Source organism: Buteo buteo, chromosome 2 (genome assembly GCF_964188355.1).
Source record: "Buteo buteo chromosome 2, bButBut1.hap1.1, whole genome shotgun sequence".
Lineage (NCBI taxonomy): Eukaryota > Metazoa > Chordata > Aves > Accipitriformes > Accipitridae > Buteo > Buteo buteo.
In genome coordinates, this window is record NC_134172.1 from 37,077,632 (window position 1) to 37,092,596 (window position 14,965).

General features: G+C 38.6%; 1 protein-coding gene across 3 annotated transcripts in view; it reads right to left on the bottom strand.

Moving 5' to 3' along the window:
* The window catches only part of OSBPL3 (oxysterol binding protein like 3), a 96,959-nt gene that overhangs the window by 62,793 nt on the left and 19,201 nt on the right, over positions 1-14,965 (bottom strand). For all 3 annotated transcript variants that reach the window (XM_075050951.1, XM_075050941.1, XM_075050932.1), the window contains exon 2: positions 13,468-13,595. The gene's annotated coding sequence lies outside the window, so the exon portion shown is untranslated. The remainder of the gene's footprint in view (positions 1-13,467; positions 13,596-14,965) is intronic.

Below are 14,965 nucleotides of genomic sequence, written 5' to 3' on the forward strand. Positions count from 1 at the left end.
TACAAATTCTGACTTATTACAATCACCAATCTATTCAAAGATTCAGTATCATTCCCAAAAATGGGATGTAAATTTGCCTTTACTCCCTGTGGCATCTAGCAACTCATTTTGAAAAGTCTGCTATTTGCTTTTGTGGGTTGTCCATACAATTCCAGCATGCAGTGCTTTAAAATAATAAGAGCTTCCAGTAAATGCTGCAATGCACTGGTCTTGCTGCCTTGTGTAGAGGGATCTGACTTTGTATTAATTTTGCCTGGGGACTCCACAAACTGCTCAAACAGAGTTCCCATCTCCTGTTGCCAGTTCATACATTCACAGACTCCATCTCTCTCCATCTTCCTCCCTGCCCCACTCCCTATGCCTGCAATACTTTTCTAGTACTAGGCAAGGACATGGAAAAAGCATGAGGCATTTGGAAGTTAAAACCAGAAGCTTAACCACTTTATACAGCAAAATTAAGAGGCTTAAACTCACCAACAAGTGCAGGAATTGTCAAGTTGGATGTTATGCATTAAGCATGAGAAAGTAAATACATGTGACAAATGCTTTTCTTCCCATGTGAATGTAATGATTCTCAGCTAATGTATCTAAATTAAGTCACACATTAGTTATGTCTGAACAGAGCAGAATGACAATTAACATTTTGTACATAATCAACCACTGGCTTTTTTAGATTCAGAACTAATTCCAGGGACGCTGCAGGCCTGACTTTTCTTCAGCTGAGCAAGCAGCAAGATATTATTTCAACAACATCCAGTTAGAGTAGTCAGCCTTCTTGTCCACATGCACAGAAACAGGATATTTCACAGGTAGCAAATCAAATAAATCATGTGCAAGCAAACAGTTCAAACTGGGTTGCCATGATTTATCCAAAACCACTAAACACCCTTCCATTTGATCCTCCCTGTAACATACTGAATCAGGACTTGTTCACCACTGGTAAGAGAAAGAAAGAAAGAAAGAAATATCAGCAACACTGGTGTCCTTGTTTCAGGGATAGAGTTAACTGTCTTCCTAGTAGCTGGTACAGTGCTATGTTTTCAGTTCAGTATGCGAAGAATGTTGATAACACCAATGTTTTCAGTTGTTGCTTAGTAGTGTTTAGTCTAAAGTCAAGGATTTCTCAGCTTCTCATGCCCAGCCAGCAAGAAAGCTGGAGGCGCACAAGAAGTTGGCACAAGACACAGCCAGGACACCTGACACAAACCGGCCAAAGCTGTATTCCATACCATGGGACGTCACATCTAGTATAGGAACTGGGAAGGGGGGGGGGGAATCGCCGCTTGGGGACTAGCTGGGTGTTGGTCGGTGGGTGGTGAGCAATTGCACTGCGCATCATTTGTACATTCCAATCCTTTTATTACTACTGTTGTCATTTTATTAGTGTTATCATTATCATTATTAGTTCCCTCTTTTTTGTTCTATTAAATCATTCTTATCTCAACCCACGAGTTTTGCTTCTTTTCCCGATTTTCTCCCCCATCCCACTGGGGGGGGAGGGGGGGAGTGAGTGAGCGGCTGCGTGGTGCTTAGTTGCTGGCTGGGGTTAAACCACGACACTGGTTTTCACAATCATTTTCAGAGTACTCTGGAATACAAATGCATGCAGAAATATGAGTACTTTTGTGACAGCAATAAAATATTCTTTATAAAGGTGGGTACACCTACCTTCCCCTGCACTTTATAACATGTTACCTATTGTTCTCAGACTCCAGCTTAATGACAGGAATTTTACTAATACTCAATCATGGCAGTTGCAGTCTGATGCTGCAAGGCTGAAGGACAATTAAAGGTCACTGCCTATTAGAGTACACAAGCCTCATGACAGGGCACATTTGGAAGCTAAGGCAGAAGCCCCCTAGCTCTGAGTCACTGCAGAATCTCAACAGATCTGAACTTTTCACTCAACATCTGCATCACTTGGGCTTTCTGAGCTGGCCACTGTACTCAGATCTGTCAGTATGCCACCTGCCTGGGAGACTCAGGTGGACTGCAGCCTTGCTCTCTACCAAATACACCTTCAGCAGCTGTATTCCATTTAGCAGGCTAAGAACTTCTGCAGCACCTTCCATGGCAAAACCCACAATTCTTGCTGGTCATAAAGCTGCTTTATTCCCAATACCTAAGCAAAGTATACACATATTTATACACATGCTTTCCATACGTACATCTGCAGTGATGCTATCACCTGGTTCGAGTGTCAATGATCCTTTTTTAATCAAGTCTTAATGTACGCATTTATTTTCTCTATGACAACACCTCTGTGTCTTAAATGCATACACCATATCTAGCATGTTATGGTCAGACTTTTGGGCTATAAGTTAAATAAAATGCAATGCATAGTTATATAACTGAAAAACATGACTTTTGTCTTCCCACAGGTGGTGATTCTAACAGCACAGCTGGAGCATCCCACACACAGGCAGACATCCAGGCAAAAGACAGTGTTAGTGGTTCCTTATGCCTTACAAGTTACTATTAAAAGGGTCTCCAGCTTATAAAGATCTCACTTCAGAAGTATTCCTCAAATTTTGTGCTGCTAGTCACAAATTAACCAAGTCTGAAGATGCTAACAAGATAAATCCCCAAATATTCTAATCTGCCTAAACAGATGCACACTAAATAACCTGTGGCTTGACCAACATAACCTTGCAGAGGTATTTATATCTTCCTCCATTAGGACTTCAAAGAAAAGAAGAAAACTGTGATAGTCATGTACATTGAATTGCATTTCAGTCTTAATGGGGGTTTTCAAGACCTCTAAATTTGCCTTTTCAAACATATAAAAGACGCAAGACAACACTGACAGGAATAAAGTGAAATACATTTAGAAGTAAGATTTCAGCCTGGGTTTATGTTTTACTGAACCCTGAGCTGTTCATGATTTGAAAATGGCTTTCTACTTCTGCTTTGAAAGATACATTTATTATACAAAGCCAAATATCTGATTTTAAGTGCAGACATACAAAGTTGTAAGAAATTCTTATCACTCCTTTCTTTCTTTCCTTATATTTCTCTAAAGCCTGTAGTCACTGTCCTCCACATTTCCCACCGCTACATAGAGATGGTGACTATTGATGTGTGGTGCCACTCTCCTACCACTACATCCACTTTTACTAAAGCACAGCTCATTTCAGTGATACTGTTTTGACATACTGACAATCTGAAAGATACTCAGTACTTAGGATTGTTATGTGTTTCTTCTTTTGACAAATACTTCTGTGATATTGTTCAAAAATCTTTCATCTGAAATACAACCGCAGGGAGAAAAAAAAAAAATTAAGAACACAGCCAAAACCAGTGAGAGCTTACTGGCATTTCTGGGGGTGGGAAGAGAACAGACTCAAATGAAAAATTGAAGTTTTTCATTGCAAGGGTCTTAAATAAGACATCTCAATTTTGTCAAGTGAGATTTAATGATATAGCATAAAGCTACTTCACTGGGGAGAAGTTGTTCATTTCCCCACCCCCTTTCATTTCAAGGGCCATTGTTTGTTAGTTATTGCAGCTGTTAGTTTGTTACAGTCATTACTTTCTTTAGCTTGGTGTTTGGGGATTTTCTTTTTTGTAGTTTCACTTTTTTTATTTAAATGAAATGAGCATTATTTTCCAAGTTGATGCATTAGGCCATGGCAATTGCTACCAGTAGAAGTAATACATACACCACCCTTGAAAACAGACATATTTTTTCCAAATATATCCAAGGTCAATCCCTACAATATAAATTTATTTAGCTTCATGTATACCATCAAGGTATACACTTATTAGAATAGGATGTGCAATTTCTATAAACTTGAAAAAATAATTTAAAGACAGCCTTCTTCAGAACAGATCATAAGTCACCCTGATGAAGACTATAGGAAGGGTCTGACAAAAGGGCAAATGTTTTGTAACCATTCAGGGTAACGACTAACACACTTTCCTCTGGCATCTGGTACTGGCCAGTGCCAGAGACAGGTACAGAGAAGCACAGAGTACATCTGCATTAGGTTTGCATGGTAAGGTTTTGGTAGCAGTGGGGCTACAGGGTTGGCTTCTGTGAGAAGCTCCTAGAATCTTCCCCCATGTCTGACAGAGCCAATGCCAGCCAGCTCCAAGACGGACCCACCGCTGGCCAAGGCCAAGCCCATCAGTGACAGTGATAGCACCTCTGGGATAATGTTTGTTGGGTTTTTTGGTTTGTTTTTTTTTGGGGGGGGATAATCCTACACAACAGCAACGGCAGCCGGAGAGAGGAGTGAGAATATGTAAGAGAAACAACTCTGCAGACACCAAGGTCAGTGAAGAAAGAGGGGAGGAGGTGCTCCAGGCGCCGGCGCAGAGACTCCCCTACAGCCTGTGGTGAAGCCCATGGTGAGGCAGGCTGTCCCCCTGCAGCCCATGGCATGCCCAAAGGAGGCTGTGACCCCATGGCAAGCCCACGCTGGAGCAGGCTCCTGGCAGGACTTGAGGCCCCATGGGGGACCCACGCTGGAACAGTCTGTTCCTGAAGGACTGCACCCCAGGGAAGGGACCCATGTTGGAGCAGTTCATAGAGGACTGTCTCCCGTAGGAGGGACCACATGCTGGAGCAGGGGAAGAGTGTGAAGAGTCCCACCCCTGAGGAGGAAGGAGCAGCAGAGACAACGTGTGATGAACTGACCACAACCCCCATTCCCCATCCCCCTGTGCCACTGGTGAGGAGGAGGCAGAGACTGTGGAAGTGAAGTTGAGCCCAGGAAGAAGGGGCGGGGGCAGGGGGGGAGGTGTTTTAGGGTTTAGTTTTTATTTCTCATTACCCTACACTGATTTGATTGGTAATAAATTAAATTAATCCCCCCTCCCCCCAAGTCAAGTCTGTTTGCCTGTGATAGTAATTGCTGAGTGATCTCCCTGTCCTTACTTCAAACCCACAAGCCTTTTGTTATATTTTCTCTCCCACATCCATTTGAGGTGGGGAGTGATAGAGCACCTTAGATGGGCACCTGGCATCCAGCCAGGGTCAACCTACCACAACATTCATCACAGCAGCCCCTGCACCCTGGTCACCAGCATTCCTTCACCAAGGAGTTTGCAAATACAGGGTAGATTGAAATTTCAACATGCGGGGGGAGATAGTTGCAAGGGGAGATGCTAAATCATGCCCTTAGCAGCTGTTACTTAGCTATCACCACCTCTTAATTAGTGGTTTCTTTTAGATTTTTGGTAACTGTATGGCACAGGGAAGAAAAAGGAAAAAAAACCCAAAACATAAACCATAAGCAAAAATTTTAAAGGTGAAGTATAAACTGTTTGGCCAGACAGAACAAATAGCCTTCTAGATTCAGTGTCTAAGTGAAAGCACGAATCATGGCCTGAGGGAAGAATAATTTTATACCTAGAAGACTTTCAAAAAATTTGCAATTTCATGGGATGACTTTGAAAAACAAGCAAGTGAACTCCCTCACTCTTCAACCACCCCTCAGCAGAATTTGGGCTAGTAAGGAAAGAAACATTATCTCCAAATTTGATACATCCAAGTATTTCTCTGGAAAATTGCCTAATAGACCCTACTTCTGTAGAAGAACCCATGCTGCACAAAGCTAAGAAGGTGATTTAACCAGAGCAGTAAACTCCCCACTTTTCTTACGGTCAGACAGTCACAGTCCTCCCTCACCCACTGCTAGCCTCCCTTTTCTTCTCTCCAATAGATCCTCCAATAACAATGAGTGAAATAAAAATAAAAATGCAAATGCATGCTGTCGAGGACTGATTTATAAGAAAAATCAAAAAGTTTATCAGTACTTCGGACACTGATGTGCACACTTCTATAGTTGGTCATACAGCAAAGATACAGCACATGCAAGAAATTCTCCAGGCTTAGTGATCTGCTGTAGGAAAAAAAAAATAATCTCACTTTTATCTACATTTTCATTCCTTTATGTTTAAGTAACATGAGTGAACCACTGTATTCATTAATATCTTTTCCAAACTATAACACTACAGATCATAAACCCTGAGTTTAACCAGTGTTGTTTTAAAAGTCATTGTTAGTTACTCCTTGTAGAATCTATTATTGGAAGCATATTACTGTCCGATTGTTATTTAGAGTGTAGCAGTTAGAGCTTTTGCATATTTTATGACCTGTTGACTTTCCCACTAAAAGAACTGAAAGGAAGGAGACAGGAGAGCTGTGTCCTCTGTTTCTCAGAGGACAGGTGGATTCTGTCACCCCAGATGATGACAGAACATTAGAAAAACTGAAACTGTGGTCATTATGGACAGCCTGAAATGCCAGCAAAAAATAACCTTGTCAAAATGTTTAACTTTGAAATTCTATTTCCAAAGTTACAATTACACTGCCTGACAATAGTCTACTAAACATGATTTAAATTGAAAAAGCAAGTTAAAGCAGCATATGCTTAAATGGAAGGTTTTAAGGGGACTCTATCCATGGGATTAGGAAAAGCTGTTAATCAGCCACTTAGAATCAAGGTTGCTGTGGAAAGTTAACATGACCTTTTATATAGCAACATCTTCAGGTAATACATGCTACGTAGTCTTAAGTGTTGTATATTACTCACTCAGAAGGGGGAAAGGCAAATGGGAATTGTAAAAACTGCTAATTCTTCACCTAATAAATTAACAAAATACCAAACTGTGCAAGGGAACAGCTTTTACACTTCTGAAGTACAACCAGAAACAAATCAGTACAGTGGTACAATTGTACATTTCTGGTTCAGTGAATTAGTTCTATGTTGCACTTTTAAATTTAATTTTTAAAATTACTTTTTCAGTATTTTAACCAATTTCCATGGAAATGCACTTTACCACAGATCATACACAGAATATCATCTTAGTCACCATTCCAAGAGTAATAAAAAGTGTAAAGTTAAGAATCTGAATTAGACATAAGCGATGCTATATAAATTATTACTTACTTAAGCAAATATGTACAGCTGTCTGTGAAAGTACTTTGTTTTGCTAAGCTAAATTTACTACCAGATATCCACATATAGTTCATTAGGTTTTAATGAGAATCAGTCTTTTCTTATCTTCATAAAAAAGCAAACATACAAAAAGATTAAAGTAAACTTAAAAAAAAAATTGTCTTCTGGATTTAGGGACACTTTTGTAGTTTTCTGGTATCACCTTAATTTACATGATCACAGACATATGTAGCATGTTTCCTCTTTATGGGCAGAGAACACTGTCTGCTCTGTTAATATTTTCACATCCCCATTTCATTACAACACACTAAATTTAGTCAGACGTTTACCAGCTATGAAAGCCATCTACAGGCATAGAAAATATGCAGATTCATACTACCCTCATGACAAATCAAAATCCACTGAACTTTTCAGTTCTTAACTTGGCAGCCTGTCTCCCTCCAAACAGTGGAGAATCCAGTTACCTTCAGAGTCCCAAAGCCTGAGCTAAACAATGAATGCTTTTTCCACTTCTCTTGAAGAAATGTTTTCTCTCAAAAGCTGCTGGCCAGATGCTGGAAGATATTACAGGTAAAATTATAAACTAGCTTATCTTAAAGTACCTTTTAACTTGCCAACCACTTGTTAATATAAATTTGTCCAGTGATGACAAAAATAAAATCAGCAGGTAGGGAGTGGCATGTCATTAAGTATTAAAAACTGCATTAACAAGCAGTTTCAACCTTCAGAAGCAATCACTTGCTGCCCAAGAAAAGTTGGCATTGAAATCACACATAAAGGGACAGAGTGATTTGCAGTCCTCCTTACGCTTCTGAGCAGCAACACCAAATTCTATTGACGTCTCTCAACCAGAAACACACTCAGCTTTTTCACTGTCACAGTGAGCACTGCTGTCTCTGGACTATTACTGTAGCTGACAGCATCTACCTTTTAGCTAATGTAGAAGCCCCCCAAGAATTAAAATTACTTCATTTTGTAGCACTTGACAGCTTGTTAGCAGTTTCAAACACTTGCTGCACTACAGAAAGACAATTTTCCAGTATCAACATTTTCATTAATCATTTAGTGTTAGACTTCTAAGTAGAATAATTTAAATTTCTTTGATTTTTCTGAAAGCACAATTCCTGCTGTTCAAAATAAGCTACTACTTGCAGTACATTCAAACACACCCATGGACAGTTGTCAAATTGTTCAGATATTTAAGGACCAGAAGTAAAAAAAACTCCTGGGGACAAACACACATGTGGACAAAACTTAGGAAAAAAAGATAAGGAAATTTTTTTGTACTTTTTAAGGTAAGGCATCATATAAAATCTGGTCTTGGATCAAGAAATTTTCTTTTTCTTTAATAACTTGCCATCTTAGCAGAGCCCAGGTCTGCTCCAGAAAATATGGAAGAACAGAAGTCACCTGGACAGAAGTGAGGGCCAGTGAAAGTTACAGTAAAACATGCTGCTGCATTAAAAGCTTCTTAAAGCTTTTAAAAATCATTTTATACTGTATTGCTCTGATGTTCACTATTGCACCTGCCAGTTACCAGCCAGCATGTTTTACTCCCTACCAGATAAGACCTTGCCTGGTTTTCTGCCAGAATCTTAATGTTCTTTCAACATAACTTCTGCTGATGGGAGAATATATTTTTCTTCTCAAAAGTTCTTGCTATGGTTTTTTAACTAAAAAGCATGTGTCTCCACAGTACACATTTTCTTTCATGTGTGTGTGGCACAAGCATAAAGTCAGTAAGTTTAAAAAACTTGTTAAACAAATATTGCAAATGTTACATTTCCATAAATACATTTCTGTTTATTAATCACTATTGATAATTATCCTTGGTCAGGGTTGACCTTTTTTCATCCCTCATATATGCTTTGATAAGACATGCAACAAAAAAAATCTACAACAGATTACATGCTTGGACCAACACATGAGGATAAAAGATTAAAACACATTACTACAGAAGCACACCAATTGTGAACTTTACACAGGTGACTTTAAAAAAAAATTATACTGTTAACATTTAACACAGTCTTTAAAGTAATCTTTATTTCTTCTTGAAAAGTACCTACTTTAATAATCATATTTTTCTGTTTAGTGTAGGAAGCTTCTTCAAACCTAGAGGAACAATTTGATTTTCATTTCTTCTTCAAATACCTACTGCTACAAGAACTAGCCTTATGAATTAAAATGAGGATATGACCTTTACCCAAAAGCAAATGGGAGTATAAGGCATCTAAACTGAAGTCAGTGAATGAGCAAAGGAGTCACTAGAGGCCAAGAACACAGCTCATTCACTATTACACATGCCAGGACTGGAGATTCAGTCCCACATCTGCATTACCGTACTACTAAAGGAGTTCAACAACTGCAACTTTCTCTTCCTCTCTCACACACGTAAAAGCGTGCAAAAACTTTGCTATTGCACAACTGGAAAGCAAGGAGCCCTGAAGCTATACAGCAGTTGCTCTTCATAAATAAATTTCTAATCCCACCCTTGAAATGTGACAAATCTTCCACCTTCTGTTGTATCTTAAGTATTATTTTTATTCTTCACCTGGTGGACAAATAAACAACTTGCCAGAGTTTACATAAGCAAAGGCAGGAAAAAGTTACTCAGTCTTTCCAAAAAAGATAAAGCTGATCAAAACGCATGTTCAAACATATACTGAAAGACAGAGATGGTATCTTAGAGCTACTCTTAAGATGAGGGGCAAGTTTTCATGGCTCCTGCAAGCACAAAACTGATTTACATCAAAGGACTGACTGAGTTCGTGACCTCCAAATGAAAAGCGTGTGCTTCTGCTCAGTTAGAGTGCAATGAAAATATTTTCAGTGGTAAGAATCTGGACTATCTGTATGACTTTCTGGAAGCAAAATGCAGAATCTCACTTTGTAAAATCCTCCTTGTAATGGCAGTAAGGCAGCAATTTGTTCCTGTTGCTAAAATGCACAGTGACCAAACTGATAGTCTCTGGAATGATGAGGCACACAGCATAATAAGCAGATAAGCATGAGGAATAAAAACTTTGAATAACAGGAGACAAAATTCACGATCTTCTCTTAGAAGTTACTTTTGGCTATGCTAATTGCCTGTTTCAAGCACTTAAGTTCATAGTCTCTCCCAAGGTAGGAAGCAGTAACTATTAAAGAGCTCTGAATTTTCATGTCTGAGACGTACTGTGTCCCTATTGCAGGGAGAACATTCTGTGTCCTTGATACCACAGGATCAAGGAGCTCCTAACCTTTTCACACCACTTTAAGCCCAACATCAGCCTGACATGTTTGGCATTTACAAGTGACAACTTGCCCTAGAAGATGCATTTAAGCTATGACAGATTTACAATGCTGTATTAATGAAACTGTGCCTGTACATTTGATCCACCTTTTCACAATTTCACAAACATCTAATTTCTACTGACACAAATTCTAAAAATTACTTTATTCTGTAATCATACTAAATAAATCAGCAGCCCAGTTGTTTCAAACAGCTCCTCTACCTAATCAGGTATTACCCCTTTAAGACCAAAGCACCTATGAATGACTACAACTAAAAGTTACAAAATTATGCTCTTATGAGGTAAAGTTATCCTGCTTCTTTACCCCTCCCTTCCATAGATGCCATCCATGATGATTAGATGTATAGTTTATTTTAGTCTTAAAAAATAACACAAAATTAATTTATTTCAATAGCAACTAGTAAGAAAGTAAGTTAACAAACATCCTTTTTCTCCCCTTCTCCACTCTTTTTGCAGGAATATCTACCTGTGCTACTATCCATTGAACAAGTTAGTGAAAGTATTTATAACTAAATCCACAAGAAACACTTTGGAATTCATCTGAGAGAAGTAGCTTAAATTCACAGACATGAGCTTGTGCACAAAAGAAGAGCTAGGGTTATGCACATTGGTTATTTTTGCATTTACAGGTATATGCACACTACAATTTGACCTCATCTTCCTTCAAAGGAAGTACTAAATGACATTTTAGCACAGAATTTAGGTCTGTACAAAGAGTTTCTCATATAAGACTGTTAGTAAAGAGCCAGCAGACAATGTTGAGCTACCAATATTCTTAACATTTCTGTCAATGTTCAACTTACAAAGTAAAATTAAATACCTTTCATAAGATTTACTACGTCAGAGGTCCAAGTGAGAGAAAAACAAAAATCAATGTACATAATATTTGTACTGAAGAAGTAAGCTTAGAATTTTAGGTTGGCAAAACCTAGAGAAAATACCAACAAAGGAATACACGGGGGTTCCATGAAGTTTCTTTAATAAAATTTATGAGGATTGAAGAATGTGGATCACTTCCTTCACTATATTTTCCTACATTCAAGAGAGCAGTAAAGAATTCCTCTACAGGCTCAGTAATATATGGAAACTGCTTCAGTAATAGCCATAGATTCGGTTTTCAACTTTGTAAAAATGAATTTAAGGTAACTGCAGCTTAAGGTAAATTGACTTTGAGCACCAAGTACTGTTTCTTTCCTTTTTCAAAGACAGAGCTATTCTGTGAAATCACACCATGGGTTAATGTGAGATTTAACGTTTCTCAAAAAAGGGTGTTACAAATTATTAATGCATTCCAAGAACATATGCCAAAAGGATGGTACTATGTCAGTATGACAACAAAAATACTATTGTTAAGATAAGCACTAGTTCTCATTGCAGCCTTCTGCTACTGCTATTAGAGGAGCAATGAAAAATTCTCTTTTTGTAACTGTTGAAACTCTGTTGGCTTTGTATCCCTGTAGATCTACCACCCTTCCTTTTAGCAACTATCAAAATTGTCTTTCAATGGAGAACATTCTTGCACTGGAAAGATTAGGATCAGCAAAGTGAGGTCTTGCCCTGACTTTTTCACAGGTTTCCTGCACGACTCCATGTGAAGTCATGAACATACCTGTTCCACAGGAACCCCCTCTGTAAATAAAATAGCCACATGTTGCACACTGGGGTGGGGCAGGTCTATATTGATTTCTGCCAAGTACACTGAAACTTTCTGAAAGTCATTAGACAATCATGAAACATTGCTTTGCTACTTAAACATAAAACTTCACAACATAATCAGCTAACTATTTTGTAATAGTATTTGATAAACTCCACTATCTGCATAGGTAAAAGGATCCTATAGCAACTGGACACCTCCCAGAGAAAGCCCATTGTAGCAATATGGCAGTACCTACTGACACAAATAAACCAAGTAGAAATATTTCCACTCCTTGCTCTCCTCTGACTCTTCTTCTGCTCCTAATTTGTAGAAGCTGAAAACACACACAGATGTTAATGTGCTTTACAACAGCCACATCTAGCAAAGATTCAACCCTTGTGCCTGTTACATACTTCACTTTTCATGACTCATCTCCAGCTTTCCAGAGGCAAGTAAGTCCTACTGGGCAGTATATACAGCTAGTGATACCTTTTACATGTTCACAATAGGAACTGTGAGAAATTTAGCCTAAAAGGACTCCCCAAGCTTAAAGCAGTGACTAAGCCTACACCAACACAGGTGTAAGTATAATGGGAAATCGGTGCAGAACAGCAGTGCTATATTCTGCTTTACAGGTAAAAGATTTATGTAAGCCTGTTAACACTAATTTCAAAACAGTTTATATACAATCGCAGGACTGTAAGAACTGCACAGTTCAGAACATCCAGCCTTCCACAACTGCAAGCAAATATGTAAGTCATATGCGTGTAGAACTACAACATCCTACCTGTCCTTTAAAAAAGTTAAAATGCAGCACAAGCAGCTAGCCAGGAAGCTGAAATGCATTATCAATGTCCTTAACACAAAAGAGAATTTGTTAAGTATTCAGGATGCACTCTGCGTACACTTACATGCTATCAGAGAAGGTGAAATGCCACAAGTGCCATGACTGGCAATATGACTTCGGAGAGAATTTCCTCCTAATGATAAATTTCACAAATAGTGAACACTCGGACAAAAACCACACCCACCAGTAACACAATAAGTTTTTCGATATCACTGGTAACATAATCTCAACCTTGCCGAAGTCCTATCTTTGGCTGCAATCTATAGAGAGCATTTCAGAATGAGACACAAACCACAAAGAGACCAATGGCACAATGGGTGAGAGAGTCCCTTCCTGACCTGGTAGGTGACCAGTAGAAACGCCAAAGCCTAAGATTAAAGGGAACCCAAACACAGTACAACCCAAGAAATATTTTTTCCAGTTCCCTCAAAAGTAATACAGTTTTGAGGTATTTTTGAACAATTACCCTCATCTCAGCAGAATATAAGGTTGCGTAAGCACAACTTCAGGTTTACCTATTCCATTTCATTGCTACATCCTTCAATTCTTCTAGACATACGATTAAGCAAAATGTATCATCCCAAACGGGGATTGAAGTGCTACCTCTGTGCCAGCTATACTACAGTCCTCTCTGATTCTCCATTGATGGAGTGATTCTTCACAGCAATAAGCTTCTTAGCTTCTTTCATCACATCCCCTCTAGGCTGAAACAGGCTCCACATCAATTTAACTTCTGCTTTCCTACAGTGAGGGTACCACGTCCATGATATAAGATTGACTTACAATGAGTGGGTAGTCTCCCAGTGCCAACTACGAAGAATCCAAATTTATTTTTTTTTTTTACAGCAGTGAAAGTCTGAGCAATTCCATTAGGCAAGATGTGGCAAGCTCACATGAGTCTGGTATTCGATCTGAAAAACAAACAAAAAAATCAGATGAGAAATAAAACTTCCTGCTGCATTGTCCTTTCACACCTGAGAAGCACAAGGGCAGTAAGGAATACAATATATGAATATCTGGAAAATTTTATGCCTTGGGTTTTTTTGTGTGTTGTCCCCCCCTCCCCCAATATTTCCCTAAAATACAGCATCTACAGCTACATCTTCCTCTCCTGAAAGATACATATTAGAAGTTCAGGTTAGCAACATTCTCCTAAGCAACTAAGTTTTAGTCTACTAACACACTAACAGAGCAATTTTGTAATTGTAATTGTAAATGTAAATGCATTTTGTAACAGAAATATCTCTTGCCCCAAGGATCCAGAATTCTGCACAAGTGCGTAACTCTACCAGGGATGTAGGGAACCCACTCAAACATCTTGTCAGCGCAAAAAAAAGGAAGAAGAATCCTGCATAGAAAGAGATGCCAGGGGTACTACTCTTTGACAAACTCATATCACTATTCAGCTGTTGCTTTGAAGCAACCACATGCAGTTTTGACATTTAGTCAAATGCACTTTTTCTGAAGACAATCCAATTTTACAGTTTTAGTGGCCTGCAGGACTTCTCTGTACAATGTGAACACTACCAAACAGAAATCGCTTATGACAAAGTTTAATGTGCTCAATTTGAGCTAAAAAGGACCAACAGTTTAGCCTCTATATTCATAGACTGTATGGTTCTTCATTCCAATTATTAGATTTGAATTTCTGTTGCACTGAGTCAGTTCCCATATCAGCTTGATGACAATCATTCCAAAAGTCTGTAATCGACACCAGATGAACCAGTGTCTGGGTACCACATATCACTTACTGTTTATAAAAACAAGCACATCATTAGGCTTCCTCCCATGCTCTGAGGCTTTCCTGATGTTTCTTCAAGATCAGTAAGAGAAACAGAGAATTCCTCAAATTATTTGTACCCTAGATTCAAAACTGTTATCCAATGTTATAATTTAACTTTTTTCTTAGTTTTTATTTCTATATGCTGTCAGTCAGTAGACCACATAGCTTCATTTCAGTAATGGAACTAATCTCTCCTGCATTCCTTCAATTATTGACATTACTGCCCTTATTTAGTAGTATTCTTAAAGTGTTAGCATATTTTCCAAGGAAAAAGGAAATCTTTTTCTGTGTTTTTTGCTCACTGAGTTTTGAGCAATACTTTTGCCTTCTCTTACCAGTTGTCTACATTTAATAACTCCTAATTTCATGTTTACACTCAATTCCTTACTACTTCTGTTTGTTACATTCATGAAAATGCCACTGCCCCCAGGTGGTTTGAAGTCTAAACATCCATGATTTAATTTCAGAATTAGCTTTTTTATTGTATGAACTTGTGTA